Raw genomic sequence first — 17,763 nt, forward strand, 5'->3', positions numbered from 1 at the left:
ACATTTGTAGAGTAGAACAATCATAGTTTCTGAGATCTCGGCCAAAGTGAAATACTTCAGGTTACCGAGGCTGGGAGTTTCAAACCCCCTCTGAACCTTTGCTCAGTTCCAGTTGACACAATACTTTTAACTTTTTTGTTTTAGAGTAATTGTACTTTTTTTTAAATATTCTTTTTTATCATTTTCCTGGATAATGTTAACCAATCGCTTTTTATAATTGGTACAGTTTAAAGAATGAAGTTGAAGCTAAATGGCACGATGATTTGTGAAAGCTTGATCTTTGTGATAAAGGAACCGCTGGTCTTTCTGACCTTTTGGGTTCACACTCATTTTCCCACACCTACCAAAGATTAATGGCCCAGCAGGTGTTAAAGTGGCCAGGCATACACTGCAATTAGGAAGAGGGGCGAGGCGAGGCAACCACGGGCTGGAGCACAGATTGACGAATAATTCTGGAAATCTGATTAAGTCGTATTTTTCCGTTTCTATTTATAAATACAGATGGAAGAAAAATATTTTTCCGTCTGTATTTATATGTAAAAATCCGTTTAAACGGAAAACCGGGAGCCTTAATTACATACTGTGTTTTACACGTGATAAGTTCTTATGGGAAGCAAACAATGCGAATTAAAAAAGAGGATTTTTAGCCTTTGCTAAATAAACTGTGGCATACTCTGAGTGCGAGTATTTTCTTTGAAGAAAGCTGCTGTGGAGTGATATATATATACGGCCCTCTGTAAAAAAGTAAGTAGCCTCTTTGTATAAAAAGGGTAATTTATTCCAAGTTAAATAGAGGGAAGCACAGCACATCCGTTAGGTAACAGGTACAAGGTAATAATCACAGTTGGGAAAGAATCTGGAACCAAGGATGTAAGATGCAGGCACGCATCACACATTCCAGGTTCCAGCACAATAGTAATCACAGTAAAAAAAACAAGCAGTGGAAAGGCAAGAATGCAACACATCTTACCCCAATAAAAAAAGAAAATTAACACAGATACCTGCTAGGAGTTTTCTTGGGTCTAACATCAGATTTAACCCTAGAAGCAACAGACAAATCATTACGAGCAAAACTCTGGAGTGGTACATTAACTTGCACATGAGGAGAAACATTGACATGTGCGGGAGAAGGCATATTGATCTGCGCTTGTGATGGTGGTGGAAGAGAGGTAGATGAAACAGGACATTTAGCAACCCTACGAACGTTCCAAACCCTCCCATCTTGTGTGGCAACACAGTTTTTAAATACCTTGACCACTTTAATAGGAGGAAAAAACTTGGAGAAGCCTTTAACCAAAAAACCAGGTTTCTTTACTCTCACCCACTCACCAACAACAAAATCATGAAGTTTAACATTCATTTTAGAATCAAAAGCAAGTTTCATACACTGTTGTTTATCTTCAACACGTTTGGCAACACTTTCAATATCAACCTTAGGGTCATTCCTGTTAAGCTTTTTGACCCACCAAGGGCAAATGACAGACGATGGTTCTCTACCCTTCAAGAGTTTGAAAGGGCTCACACCAGTGACAGAATGAGGCGTGATGCGGTAGACCCAAAGTCTTTTCCTGACAACATCCAACCAAGAATCGTCAGAAGAACCAATCCCAGAAATACAATCTTTGAGGACACGATTAAAACGTTCCACCTGACCATTCTCCCTAGGCTCGTACAAAGAGACAGTATGATGTTTAATACCACAGCAGTCAAGAAACTGTTTAACCTCAGAGGAGATGAGTTGTGTACCGTTATCAGTGACAAAGGTCTCTGGAAAACCTTCCCTGGCAAAGGTCTCTTTCAAAAAAAATAAAACAACTTGAGAAGAAATGCTATTTACAAACTTAACTTCAGGCCATTTAGAATGGTAATCAACCAAAACGAGGGCAAAGCGGGCACTGGAAGGCAACTGTTTAAAGGGGCCTGAGATGTCAAAAGCCACCTTTTGCCAAGGAAATTTGGGCCAAGCCACAGGTTTAAGGGGAGCCGAAGACAAATGAAGCATTTTGTCACTGCTGATACACTGAGAACATTCCCTAACCATCCTATCAACCATTTTGTCAATGCCAGGCCACCAAAAGTTTTCTCTAACCAGGCGTTTCATGGATGACATACCAATGTGGCCTTGGTGAGCTAACAACAAAATCTTCTCTTGCAAAGAAGCAGGGGGAATTAATTTGCCAGTCTTGAACAGAAAGCCACCAAATTCCTCAATTTCCGAAGCAACTTGGGAAAAGGAAGCCAAATCAGAGGGAATGGATTTGACATTAGGCCATCCACCCTTCACAAAGTCTAAGATTTGTTGACAAACAGAATCCTTTCCCATTTCTTTAAACCATTCCTCCTCGGATAAAGTGGAAAACTCCTGAGATATACAATCATCAATAGAAGCAACAACATCAACATCCTGGTCAATGGTAGAAACCTTATCAACACTGCATGGTAACCTGGACAAAAAATCTGCAGTCACATTGCTTTTCCCAGGAACATACATGATCTCGAAGTCATATTCCTGAAGACGTGAAGACAAACGAGCAATCCTTGCTGTCGAGTTCCAACCACCACCAGGGGATAGGATTCCAACCAACGGTTTGTGGTCCGTTCTCAAAACAAACCTGTTTCCCCAGACATAGTTTCTAAAATGTTCTACAGCCCAAATACACGCTAGTAGCTCCTTTTCAATAACGGAGTATCTCCTTTCAGTGGGGGACAAGGTTCTGGAAGCAAAGGCTACACAGCATTCATCCTTACCCGCAGTTTGACTCAACACAGCACCAATGCCGTACAAACTAGCATCAACAGTGATAACGCATTTCTTACTAATACAGAAAGATTTAAGAGTAGGGGCATTAACAATCTCACTCTTAATCTGCTTGAAAGCAATATCTTGCTTGTCAGTCCAGACAAACTTGGCTGAACTTCTGGTCAACTCTCTTAAAGGTTCCATCTTGTTGGCGAAATTTTGAATGAATTTACTATAATATTCGCACAACCCCGCGAAGGAAAGTAACTTCTCTTTACTATCCGGGGCTGGTGCCTTCATAATGGCGTCAACAAGATTCTTCTTCGGTACCACCCCCTCCCCAGAGAGAGTATGTCCCAAATACTCAACGGATTTGCAGAAGAACTTACACTTACTGGCTTTAATGGTCAAGCCAAATCGTTCTAACTTGGAACAAACCTCTTTAAGATGAATATGATGCTCATCGTTATTCTTTGAAAACACAAGGATATCATCCTGAAAACATTTAACGAATGACAGGTCTTTAAAAATATGATACATGGCTCTCTGAAACACTGAAGCCGCTGAAGCTAGACCGAATGGCATTCTTTTGAATTGGAATAACCCATGAGGGGTAATAAATGCAGTAAATTGTTTGGAGTCCTCAGTGAGCTCGATCTGGTGATACGCAGATCTCAGGTCTAATGTTGAAAATACGCTAGCCCCATCCAACATGCAAAGCATTTCGTTAATATTAGGAAGTGGATGGCAGTCTGTAACTAAGCTCTTGTTGAGTGCCCTTAGATCAACACATAGCCTAATACTTTTATCAGGTTTAATGGCTAAAACAATGGGGGAAACCCATTCGGATGATTCCACTTCCTCAATTATGCCATCTTTCACCATGGTGTCCAGCATATCTCTAAGTTCGTCCCTAATGCTAATAGGCACTCCTCTTAACTTCTGTTTCACAGGGACAGAGTTAGGTTTAACTTTAATCTTATGGCTAAATCCATTCAATTTGCCTAACTTGTCAGAAAACACTTTTGGAAAAGTATGAGAAATTTCAGTGAATTCAGACGATTCTGTGGAGTCACGAGAAATTTCAGTGAACTCAGATGATTCAGTGGAATCACCACCAGATATAGCTAAAACTAACACAGGATCTTTAAGTCTAGGATTTAGAGAGACACCAAGTCTCGCTTGGTCCCTCCACCCCAAAACATTCACACCTTTCCATGCAATATAAAGCTTTACATTAGCAGAACTATTTTTGATAGTGAGCATAACTTCCTTAAAGCCAATGATGTTGATCTTGGACCCATCAAAGTTGTAACCACGTATATCAGGTTTCGATAAAGCATTAACATCAATCAGATCTCCAAAAGACTTAACACAATATTCGTGTGTGATAATGGTCCAAGGAGAACAGGAGTCCACCATTAGTTCTAACACTTTACCCAAAATGGTTACAGGGCTTTTTGGGGAGGAAAGAGTATCAGCTTGGGATAAGTCAAACGACTCCTGTATAGCAATGACAATACCAAACTCCTTAATATCAGGATTATTACATGCATCATCATTGATATAAGACACATTACCAGAAGGACGTTTAGATGAAGAAAAGGAAGACTTCTTTGTGTCTTGGAAGGGTCTTGCGGGAGTTTTACACATTTTGGAAAAATGACCAGAGCGTCCACACTTATTGCATTGCCTAGAAATAGCAGGACATTGTGGAAAGGAAGCAATGTGGTCAGGATTTCCACATCTAAAACAAAAGAATTGTCTGGTCTTCCCATCATTTTTGTTGGAAGGTGCAACATTTCTTTGTTCCTGGGGTTTGACAACACTGACTTCGCTAGTAGAAGTAGAACTACCTGAAGAGGTGGAAGAAGTAGAAGCTTTGTCTAATGTTTTTATCCACTTATCGGACTGTTCAAGAGCCTTAGCAGTACTAATTGCTATTTCCAAACTAGGATCACCTAATATCCATAATTGCTCTTGAACCTTCTTATTCTTTACATGCACAATGATCTGATCTCTGATCATTTCGTCTGTCATAAGACCAAAATTACAATGTAATGACAATGCACGTAGAGCTGTAAGGAAATCATCAAAACATTCTTTTTCCTCTTGGACTCTGGTATAAAACTTAAATCTATTCAAAGCGACACTAGTAACAGGCTTGAACCTGCCTTCAATTCTAGCCACAGCTTCATCATAAACACTAGTGTCACCCCCAGATCTTACAGGTGGTAGTGTTCTGAAGACTAATTGCCCTTCTGAGCCAAGACAGTGCAGAAATATGTTCTTTTTTCTCTCTGCAGACATGCGTTCTCCATCCATGGCTTTTAGATAAGTAAAAAATTCTTCCTTCCATCTTGCCCATGGGATGGGTGGATCACCCTTCGACTGTAAAAACTTAGATGCAGATTGGATAGGTGCATAAAGGCTGGTTACCAGTAGCCAATAGGAGACGGCAGGCACTTTGCTGACGTAGAGCAGATGCCGTTTTTTGACGAAGGAAACAAGGAAAACACGAAGAAATCTTTAAAAAGTAAAATACTTAGTGCAGCTTGACCGGATTTGAAGGAAAATCCGTGTAGAGAGTTCCGCTTCACTTCTGAAGTAGGTGAAGAGCTTTATGAGGTTGATGACGTGGATTCTTTGAATTTCTGCTCCTGTGCTTCGAAGAGATGTGGCAGAAAATAGATGAAGGTCCGTCGTCGCCAGTGTAAAAAAGTAAGTAGCCTCTTTGTATAAAAAGGGTAATTTATTCCAAGTTAAATAGAGGGAAGCACAGCACATCCGTTAGGTAACAGGTACAAGGTAATAATCACAGTTGGGAAAGAATCTGGAACCAAGGATGTAAGATGCAGGCACGCATCACACATTCCAGGTTCCAGCACAATAGTAATCACAGTAAAAAAACAAGCAGTGGAAAGGCAAGAATGCAACACCCTCATAGCCTCGAAAATAGGTAAAATGAGGCGAAGGTGAAAAGCAGCAAGGAATAGTAATTGCGTGCATCGCTCCCCAACGGGGCTGAAATGAGGGTAGCAGGAGCGGACTACGAAGACCAGAGAGCCTCAACTGACCAGCCGACTGCGGCGCCCACCAGGGGGCAATCATTTCATCAAGTCCCTAGAGTGACGCCCACCGAGGGGTTAAAACACAAAAAAACGGGAGGCAAACTACATCTAACCTCTCCTTCTTTTGCCGATGCCACTAGCTCCCTTGAGAAAGGTCTATGTTTAGACCGAAATGCATTAGGACAACAAATGGCTAGAGAACTGCTATCGAAATAAAAGATTTTCGAAATCACCTTCAGGAGTGCGACTCACCTTCTTTCTCGTAAAGAAACTTGCTGATATATATATATATATATATATATATATATATATATATATATATATATATATATATACACACACATATATATATATATATAAATATATATATATATATATATAAATATATATATATATATATATATATATATAAAAATATATATATATATAGCTTTTATTTCGGCATAAAAAGTTTACAGATTAAAAATGGAAGTTAGTTATCAATATAGTTCATGTCACTACTATATGCAATTTTTATTTTAAAGTGAACTTATTTGTCCTTTGGTGCAAATAGCAATCTAAGAAAGTTCATATGAATATATATAAAAGCAATTCATATTCATTCACTTTGATTGGTAAAACCATGGCAATTAAAAGAATACTTGATTAAGAAGATAAAAAAGATAACAAGAAAAAGGGACACTAGATAAACCTACTGGAGCTTTTTCTAACAGTTTAGCTATTAAGATTGGCAGTTATCTAGGGACTTCTTCCTTTGGTTCCAGGCGCAATGCAAGTATCAAGATACCACAAAGGCTAGTTGTTCTCTGGTATCGCTCTTGATAAGCCTTAGCGCTTCCCAATAGTGTCTCATTCCCATAAGTTTAAATGCAGCTAACAACCATTTCTTGCACGCATTCCTATATAGGGGACAGAAAAACACAACTTGCTCCTCTGTTTCCTCAATATTAGGACAGCTTGGACACAATTGAGTATTAGAAGATGCATTAATCCATTTCGATGTGTGCTCTGAAAGGAAGTAGCCCACATCTATATTGCAATTATAGACATTTGGACTGGAATGGATACATGCTGTCCATATAGGATTCGAAGCTTGGTGCACACTTATGTTTCAAAAACTGGCCAGCTAAACTACTGTCCTGATAAACTCTCCCTGTTTGCGTCAAAAGTGCCTCCCAGTATAGCTGTTTTACTTTCTATGCATCTCCTTTAGCAATCAGCTCTAGGGATGTCCGAAGTCCACCCATTCCTATTCTATTTGATGTTTCTTTAATGGCCTTCAGCCAAGGAGTTCTCTGGTCCCCATCAAGATCCAGCAGATCTTTTACACAATCTATATACATTGCTAGTTCTCGGGTGTCCCAGAGTCTGACCCAGTGTAGCAGAGGTTTTATTAAAACGGTTACACGTATCGAGTTAGAGCTAAGTCAATCTCAATGGTGTTAATAGACGAGCTTGGCGGTAGTATAAAAAGGGCCTTCATAAACTTGTTTTCAATGTTAGTTAGGGTGTCTATTGTAACATAGCCCCACATCTCAACTCTATATATAGCCGATGTTACCGCTGAGGCTCTGTATACGGTAATAACTGGGGCACAGCTCCTCCCCAGGCAGCCCTATATTTTCCACCCTATTGCAGAGACTTTCTGTTGAAGGCTGGCTTTACTTTTTTCCAACTGGGCTCCCCATGTTTGATTATCACTTAGCTTCACTCCAAGGTGACCTATGTATGTAATTTGTGATGCAAATGGCAATAAAAACTTTTATAAGGAAAATAATACATTCTTTAAAGTCCTTCTGTATTTGAATGTGCGGAAAGGTTTTTACTTTATCTTTACACTCACACACACATATATACAACCTTGAAAATGGGCTGAAACGGGGCACTCTGACTCAAAAGCACCCCTGCACCGAACCTCAAGATCCAGCATGCAGTACTTCAAATCTGCCCATCAGATAGGACAACCCACTGAAGGAAATGTTAATTGAAGTAGAAATCGGAGCAGGGACTCAATGTGCAGCACACCTTTGAAAAAGTTGGATGTTCCAACGAAACGCGTCAGGACTGCTAAAAGAAAAACGATAATAAAGTGCACGTGAGCAATGTGTTGTGCGACTCCAATTTTCTTCATTGCTTGGAGAGATGGCTATATATTTTAACGGCGTGGTTCAGCCGTAGGAGTAGCGCACAGTTAGTAAGAGTGCCATACCTTCCCGAAAGGAACCAAATAGAATACTCGCGAAAACGAAAAAGGGAAGCGGCTGCCACAGGACACCGGCTCTGGTATAACTCCTGCATCAACCTTGAAAATGGGCTGAAACGGGGCACTCTGACTCAAAAGCACCCCTGCACCGAACTACAAGATCCAGCATGCAGTACTTCAAATCTGCCCATCAGATAGTACAACCCACTGAAGGAAATGTTAATTGAAGTAGAAATCGGAGCAGGGACTCAATGTGTAGCACACCTTTGAAAAAGTTGGATGTTCCAACGAAACGCGTCAGGACTGCTAAAAGAAAAACGATAATAAAGTGCACGTGAGCAATGTGTTGTGCGACTTCAATTTTCTTCATTGCTTGGAGAGATGGATATATATATATATATATATATATATATATATATATATATATATATATATCCATCTTTTTTCTAATATGTTTTACCATATTATTCCAATCTTGTGTCTGTTCCTGATCTCGATTTATCGATTTATGAATTCTTGTATTTGATTTTGAACTTTGATTCTGACAATAATATCAATTGTGATACCCCCCTGTGTAGATGATGGCAGGCTCCCATTGGTGTGTAAATATGTAGATATGTATATAGCAAAGCATGTACATATGTGTATAGAAATAGCCAGCGCAAAATATGACCTAATGTGTGAGGTCCGCTGTGATTAATACTTCTCAACTGAGGCTTTTCTATATTACTATGGATGGTATTTCACAATAGTTGAACCAGGATTTTGATGTAGATATTTGTATTTAGAAATCAATTGAAATTCATGTCCTGGAAGCCTCCATTTGGGTAACCCAGTTTTATTACCCATTTACATACACACCGGATGGTGCCTCTGTCTTACTTTATATATATTTCTTATATATATTTTCCCTTTGTTGGCCCATTGATCTGAAAGAGTACCCTTCTGCTATATACCCCATGGAACAATAATCTCTATTTGATCATGATAAATTACGATGATGAATTTTGGAGGATTTCCATTTGAAGGATAGTAGCACTCTCTCCATGTGCCTGAGACTTTTGTTATATGTTTTTGCACTGTTTGTTTATTTTTGCATTGCACTAAAAATCATAGGACACCAGCCGATCCACGGCTTTATTTTCAACGTGAGAACAGTCACGCATGAATTAGATAAGACCCCTATTCGGACAGAACACCTTTCCAATATGGCGCCCACAGTGGCCAAAAGGGGTATAGTCCTATGTTTATGTCAATGCTCATGAATCTGTTTGTTTATTTAATGGGATGTATGATACTGACGAGTGACACACTGACGAAGGCTCACGCCGAAACGCGTCTGTGCTTATCTGTTCCCTTTGATTAAAACTTTGGTTGACTCTTGGACTACGAGTGCTGCCTCCTTCTTGTGTAACGAAGAAGAGTTTGAGCGTCAATATATATATATATATATATGTGTGTGTGTACATACTGATATATTCTGAGAGCGGTTATTGGATACAACCATGTTATTTTCTTAGGATATATATATATATATATATATATATATATATATATATATATATATATATGTATATATTTCCTAAGAAAATAACATGGATATATATATAGATATATATATATTCAAGCTGTAGCCGAGTCTAAAGGTCCTATGGAAATTAACATGGGGAAAACACGTTTTGGGACCCCCCTTTTTTCCAAGCCCCCACTTGACGAATCCCCCCCAAACTTTCAGGGAAGGAGCGGAGCGGAGCGAGCCATCTTCTTTGAGAAATTTGCGAAGATTCATCAACCAGCGCCAAAGTTATTCCCAATAGAATGTTGGGGATTTCCTATGGAAACTAGGTCCTAACTATATATACCTACTGGCTACCGCCAGTAGGTATATATATATATATATATATATATATATATATATATATATATATATATATATATATATATATATATATATATATATATATATATATATATATATATATATATATATATATATATATATATATATATATATATATATATATCTTGAAAATATCAAGGACCCCCTGTGAATACATACAATTCCTGGGACAGGGTAAAACATACAACGAAAAACTACACTCCCAGGCAATATATGACAATTTGCAATGTAGAAAAAGAGTTCAAAGAAAAAATATTAAAAAAATACATTTTAATTGTCTAAATGAATATATTTATACTTAAAAAACAACAGTCAATGACTTTCATTAATACATATCATAAAATCATTACAAAAATCAACAATTTAATATTAGTAGCGATGGTTTCTTCTACGCTTGTTTCGACACTGAAGGTGTCTTCGTCAGGAAATTACCATAAAAGAAAATCTAAAATCAAACAAAACAATATTTAGAACTCATTTTTACAATACATTGCTTTATCTTTGCAGTTTTTTTGGAGCTGCTCTAGTAATTTTAGACATATCTTAAAGATGCAAATTAGTGTATGGATTATCAACAAAGCATACATATTTAATTATATCACTTGACAATCGCAGTATGAACAAAAATATAAAATAATGAAATTACTTTAATATATTGTGTAAAGCAGTTTGGGAAAGAATCCCTCTAAATGGCTAAACACCGCTATCATTCTTCAGTTATTCCTATATAGCATAGCTGTGCTACATTAACATTTCGGCAGTTGAGTTGGTGCATAGAAATGCTTCCGGTTTAAGCGCGCTCCTCAAGGCTATTGCGAGAGTCCATCGATCTATAGTCAGGCTTTGAAAACGCAACTTGATCTGTTTGTTTTACCTGATGGTGCTGCTATAATTCAATATGTTGACGATTTGTTAGTTGCTGCTGATAACGAAGAGATTTGTAAAGAGGCTACTTTGGCGTTGTTACGTCACTTGTCTGATTTTCATCATAAGGTTTCCTTTCGAAGTTACATTTTTGTCGACAAGAAGTAACCTACTTAGGTCACCTCTTATCGAAGGAGGGAAGGAAACTGACTCCAGAAAGAATCCAAACTATTGCGAAAATGAGTGTGCCAACGACACAGAGAGAAGTACGTGCCTTTTTAGGTATTACATCGTACTGCAGACAGTGGATTCCTAATTTCTCATTGCTAGCGAAGCCTCTGATAGCTCTTACTGTTAAGGATACTCCAAATCCTATTCCTTGGTCTGACGAATGTCAGAAGAGTTTTTCGGAATTGCGTGGTGCGTTGTGTTCGGCTCCTGTGTTGGGTACCCCCGACTACAGTAAGCCTTTCACATTGTATGTCCACGAGAGAGAGGGATGGGCATTGTCAGTTTTGACTCAGCAGTTTGGCGATAAGCAACGTCCATGTGCTTATTTTTCGTCGACTTTGGATCCAGTGGCTAGAGCGTTGCCGAGTTGTTTGTGAGCTGCAGCGGCTGTTTCAATTGCTCGGTTGTCGGGTTATGAGTTAACCTTGTTAGCAAGTCACGTACATATAAAAAGATGCAGCACTTTGAATCCAGTCACGTTGTTGCCGATTTCAGCTGAGACAGATAATGTTGATGAGCAACATGACTGTTTTCTTAGGACTGAGGAAGAAACGAAAGGGAGGATAGACCTTAGGGATACTCCTCTTCCTGAGTGTGATGGTACATTGTGGGTTGATGGTTCGTGCTTCAAGTTGCCGAATGGTGATACGACTGCGGCATATGCTGTTACGACTTTGCATACGATTGTTGAAACTGCACGTATCCCATATAATTCAGCGCAAGCGGCAGAGTTGATTGCATTAACAAGAGCGTGTGTGTTGGCAAAAGGAAAACGAGTGACTGTGTACACTGACAGTCAGTATGCATTCGGTGTGGCTCATAGTTTTGGACGTTTGTGGCGTGAACGTGGGTTTCTGACTTCTCATGGTGCAAAGATCCAGCATGGTCAGTTGGTGAATGAAGTCCTTCAATCACTCACTTTGCCATTGCAAGTCGCGATTGTGAAATGCAGTGTGCATAAGAAAGTTACTGATGATGTTGGCCGTGGTAACGCGTTCGCAGATGAAGTTGCGAAAGAAACTGCGAGAAATGTGATGAGTCGAATGTATGTTGCGGGTTCAGCAAGATGGGTTCCAGATAGTAGTATGTGTGAAGATACGATTGAGAGTGTGAAATCCATCCAAGCTGAAGCTACAGAGAAAGAGTTGAATGAATGGAGAGAAAGCAAGGGTAAATTGGACTCGAATGGTTGTTGGGTTGAATTGTCAGAACATCAGCGATGGTTGTTACCCGATGCGTATGTACTTCCAGTGGTTACAATGGCGCATGGAATGGCACATATCAGTGTGAAAGGGATTTGCAAGTTGTTGCCTCCAGTATGGCAGAATGTGGGCATTCCCTAGTGTGCAGAAACTTTGGTCAAGAATTGTATGGTGTGTTTGATGTACAATCCTGGTAAAGGAACTCCAACTCCAGCTGGTCATTTTGCTCCTCCAATTTATCCGTTCGAGGCTTTGCAGCTAGATTTCATCGACATGGAGAGATGCAACAACCTAAAGTATGTGTTGGTGGTTGTTTGCTCTTTTTCTAGATGGGTGGCAGCTTACCATTTGAAGGACAATACTGCCTTGTCCACAGCTAAAGCCCTTATCAAATAATTTTTCCCGAGATTTGGTTTGCCGAGAATTATCTGGAGTGACAATGGGAGTGAATTTGTGGGTCAAGTGATGAAGAGAGAGTGTGAGGGACTAGGAATTCGGCAAAAGTTCCACGCTGCAAATCATCCCCAATCAGCTGGTTTAGTAGAATGCTATAACGGCACCCTTAAATTGAAGTTGGCCAAAATTCAAGCTAGCTCTGGTTTACAATGGCCAGATGTTTTGCCCCTAGCTCTCCTGTCCACAAGAATGACTGTACATTTGCGAATGGGTTTGAGTCCGTATGAGGTTGTGTTTGGCCGCCCGGCGAATATTTGGGGCGTGCCAAGACCAAAAAGATTTAGCGAACTTGAACACCCTGTGTTGCTTGATTACCTTTATGAATTGACGGCTAAACTGCGTGTCTCACACCAACAGGTTCGTGACACTCTGCCACAAGCTTCTGACGATCCAGGACACGCTATTGAATCTGGAAGCTGGGTGCTGGTGAAGAATTTCCAGCGAACCAAGAACGAGCAGCCTCGCTGGACGGGACCCTACCAAGTCTTGTTAGCAACCCGTTCCGCAGTCCGAGTGCACGGCAAGAAAAACTGGGTTCACGGTGCCCATTGTAAACGGGGTCCGTTGCCCTTGCCGCACGACCGGTGGGTCCAGGAGGGACTTGCTGATTCTGAGACTGAGACCGTGCCCCGTTTTTTGCCATTCAGCGATGCTCGTTTGACTGGCACGAACACTGAGAAGGAAAGTGACAACATTTTGCAAGAAGCTGTGCCGCCGTCAAATCGATTGAACACTATTGAACCTGAACTTTTATTCAAAGATCAAGAATTGCTTGGAAGAAACCGCTATAATTTGAGACCGAGATCTATGGACAAATAAAAATTCTTTTTATTTTTGAATGTGCAGCTCTCTCATCTGAGAAACTTGCTTATTTTTGTTTTTGAACTGCCATCTGGTTCAGCTGCTAGGGTCGCGGTTGTTTAAGACTTTGGAGTGCAGCTGTAAACGTTAGGTTGACAGTTCTGGTTGGTCTAAGGGAGTTGCCCTGGACTAACAGAAGCATTCCTTAGCAGAATCAACCTACCGCCGCGGGCAGCTACTCAGAGAGGATGGAGTTTTTCAAGATGGAAAGACCTGCAGAGATTGTGAATTTTAAAAGCCAGATATGAAAATTGATCATTCGGAAAAGATTTTTAATATTGTGTGTATTTTTGCTACTGAGTTTAATGATGTTTTTAATTGGCTATGTGACATTCTCTTTTCAAGTAACGTTTATGCCTACTGTGCAGCCTACACCTCCTCCTACTGTTTCTTCGCATTCTTTTCACCCTCTGCCTGAACATGAGTCCATTAGGAGAATGGAATTCGATAATAATTCCTTTGTTCAGCTTCTGCACCAACACTAGCTAGTAGTGAACACGACTAATTGTTGGGTGTGTGGCCTTATGCCCCATACTACCGATAAAGGTATTCCTTACCTGGTCTTGCCATTTAGCTACAATGGTTTTTTGTGGGCGTTTCAGACGATGTTCATATATGCCATTGAACCGTATTCCCCACGTTCCACGAGAAGTAATTCGAGCAACAAAGCATTGGTAGTGGGGATCACAAACATGAGCAGACACATTGATTAGTATAGAACGATTCCCAGAGATGAGTTGCAAGCTTACGATAGATGGAACATAACAGGATATGGAGTCACTTTGAGTGAGAACCAGCGAGTTAAAAGATCCTCTCCGATTTGGATAGTACCCCATCAGAGTCACCTATGTCTGCAAGGTAATGGCAAGAATCCGAGAGCTCAGTTAGGAAAAAGTGTTTGCCCTGAGACGTATGTCTTTGCATCTCGGACTTCCCCGTCGTTTCTAGCAGCTAAGGGTACATATTTCATCTGTTATGACAAGGCGTATACATGGTTGCCCCCTGACTTCTCGGGCAACTGTTTTGTTTCTTTTCTGTTGCCTCCCACTTTTACAGCTGCGGCAGATTACCATAAGATGAGAGTTGCTAGAGGTGTCTTCAGTAAGGAAGATACCGCAGGGCAAGAGTTGGGAGATTTCTTTAAGGGTTTCCTGCCGTTCTGGGGACCGATGGCAAACAGCAGAAACCTTCGCCAATTGACGAGAGTGGTTGAGTCCACCATAGTCGAAACTGCCGGTGCCCTTAGTAACTTGACTGCTGAGCTCCAGTCGGATAGACTTATGACATTGCAGAATAGAATTGCTCTTGACGTCTTACTTGCAGACCGAGGTGGGGTATGTAAATTGATCCAAACGAGCTGTTGCGTTTTCATTCCAAACAACGCTCCGACAGTTTTCCAGGCCATTTCCAAGTTACATAAGATCTCTGAGTCTGTACATATGGCTGAAGGAGATTGGTCGTTGATGGGATGGTTCTGGTAACTGTTATCCACTTGGGGATGGAAGATTCTGATGGTCATTGGGATGGTATTGGCTATCCTTTTCCTGTTCTGTCTCTGTGTACAGTGTGCTCCTGCTATATGTGGCCTTTGTGCTACTTCGTGTTCGAGGAGACCTGTCCAGAGAGAGTTAATAAGTACTAGGATGATGTTACAGCAACATCTTGATGATCTGATGAATATAGACCTGGATTCAGATTGAAGTGAGTTTAGTTTATTGCCTAATGTAAGGGCAAAAGGAGGGTCTGAGGTTCCGTGAATCCTGAACCCATTTGATAAAGGTTATCGTATCATGACGAACCGCAAATGACGAATGCGGTATGCACAAGTGTTTTTGTCATGTTACACTGATGGATTCACTATGCATTTGACGATTTCGTCTCAAACCGTGGGGTTCCATTTTGTGTATGGCAGCCATTTTGTAGGTTGCCCTCACATTAGACTGATGACTGCAGGATGACTGTGGGCATGCAAGTCTCTAAGGACACGTACACCTTTTGCTGACTCCCCTGTGACCTGGGCAAGCTGACTCCATTGCCTAAAGCCAAACTTGTTCGGCCGGTTCCTTTCCCAGTGGCCGAATGAGATTAGCATCCAGGTGCATATATCGTAAACCTTTCATCGCACACAAACTATGCCTAATGTTACACACACCTGTCTCTGTTTCTTTCTTTATGACTAGCTTTACGATGAGGAGGTGCCCGTTTTTATTGGGGGTCTGTCGATATCTGATGGAAATACTGAACCTTGCCGGGTAATTGATTGTGGGCTGGACAAACTGAAATATGGGCTTGTCATCATGACTCTGCTTTTTCTTTGTAGCGAAAATATGTGAATGATCAACTGTAAAATAAGGAATGTTTGCCTGAAGCATAATATTTTGTATAAAAAGGAAAGGCTGGCTTTGCAAGATTGAGCAGTCTCCTGAGAACCTACATGCTGTTGTACTTCTAGGACCTCTGTTACTGGTTGCAGCCAATAAATTTGATCTTTGAAGTCACCAAGAAGTATCCCGTGTCTCTGTACTCTAAGACAGGTGAATCCGGAAGACTAAGGGCGTTTTCCCTGGCGCCGCTGGGTTTAAATACCCGGTTCTTCAGCATTGTCATACACAATACCAATAACTCAAACTTTAATGCTGGGAGACCTATTGCATTGTAAATGCTTGTTTTTCCTTGTTGTTGGTCTTTGACGCTGAGTCTGTCTACGTTGAAACTATCTAGCTAGACAGAATATTCGGCTGTTAGTGATTCTAATGTTGGCAGTTGAAAACTATGGTTCATTAATGTAATTGTCAAAAAATCAAGAAAGACTAGCTAGGTTTATGCAGGTTAGACTCAGTGGAGTACGTATGTCAAGGGAAACCAGTGGGTTTCTTTAAAAAGCCCTCACCCACCAACCTAGTTGGTGGCATGCTTCATCATCGGGCCCACCACAGTGGCACCTAGCGTGCCCCGGGTGTGCTTCGACGCCAGATTACTGCGGAGCTGGTATAATTGCTGAGAGTGCAATGTGGTGAGTGTGAAGGTGAAAGTTAAAAGACCATACAGAAATCCCAGCACCCGAGGGTAAAAATATTTTAATAAAACTGGGTATCTGTTGGTGCGTTAAAAAGGCAAGTAGACACGTTGGAGTATGGATTATGACCTCCAGTGTCCTGTGTGGTCTACATGTTTCAGCCTGGCCTTTCTTAATTTGAAACAGGCTTTCCTCAGGACCAAGTGAGTATGTGTGGGGTTATTAAAACTAATTTACAGTGAGTGTTAAAGGTTTTTATGTGTAGCACGCGATAAGGTGCTATATGGGAGAGAAGGGGGTTCCCTCTCGCTTTGCTACATATAACATAGAAGGGAGACATACAGACGTACAGGGAAGAGTCATATTAGCATATTATTGCAAAAACAATCGTCATTCCACCGTCTTATAAGGTGAGTGAGCGAACTATGTATGGCTAAAGTGTGGTCTTGTCAGTGGCAAGACTCATGTGATCGTTATCTAGACGCCGGTTGTAGTGGTGGGCTAGAAAACGGAAATGCCAATGTGAGGTTCAGGTAAGTGAAAGAAAATTATTCTTGTTGTTATCCTCACACAGTGTTTATCTGTTCAAAGCCTCCTTGGGTCGCCTGGCAGAGAAACAGACCCTAAAGGAAGGTAATATGGTTTTTAGAAAGATATCCGACCTGTAAGGGAAAAACCTCAACACCTTACCCCATTGTTGCTGTAGCGCGCAGCCTCTTTACTCACGCAACTGTCGATCTGATTCCTCCTTGGACCTCTAATCCTTCTGCGGCGCCCGGTTTGTGAAAGCCAGGTTGGCCGAGCATCTTATTTAAACCCTCCGTAATTATCTGCACCTGGGTCGGAGTAGAAATAGAGGGAGGGGTGCCGCACTGAAAGCGCCATGTCATGTGCGCTGTGCGCGTGCGTGCGCTATGCGCATGCGTGCCGGAATAGTGGTCCTTTCTCGGCGCGCTGGTTAGCGCATGCGTGATGAAATGAATGGTTGGCGCATGCGCGGAGAAATGAAACTACCGCGCATGCGTGTGAGGGGAGAGTTAGCGGTCGCGCTTTACAGAAATAGGCATTATATCTCTGGGATGAAGTTAAATTATGAGCACAAGGCCAAATATCCTTGCGAAAGGTGGTGAATCAAAAATTAAAATTCAGATTAGGGTAGTGTGAGACTGAATGGGCTATGCACAGATTGGAGAAGAGAAGGAAATTTCATACATTAATT

The 17,763-nt window shown here is 40.9% G+C and overlaps 1 protein-coding gene across 1 annotated transcript in view; it reads left to right on the forward strand.

Annotated features, from left to right (window-relative positions):
• Window positions 1-17,763, forward strand: part of C7H17orf58 (chromosome 7 C17orf58 homolog) — a 191,327-nt gene that overhangs the window by 81,261 nt on the left and 92,303 nt on the right. The window lies entirely within an intron of this gene.

This window comes from Lissotriton vulgaris, chromosome 7, assembly GCF_964263255.1.
Source record: "Lissotriton vulgaris chromosome 7, aLisVul1.2, whole genome shotgun sequence".
NCBI classification, from domain to species: Eukaryota; Metazoa; Chordata; class Amphibia; order Caudata; family Salamandridae; genus Lissotriton; species Lissotriton vulgaris.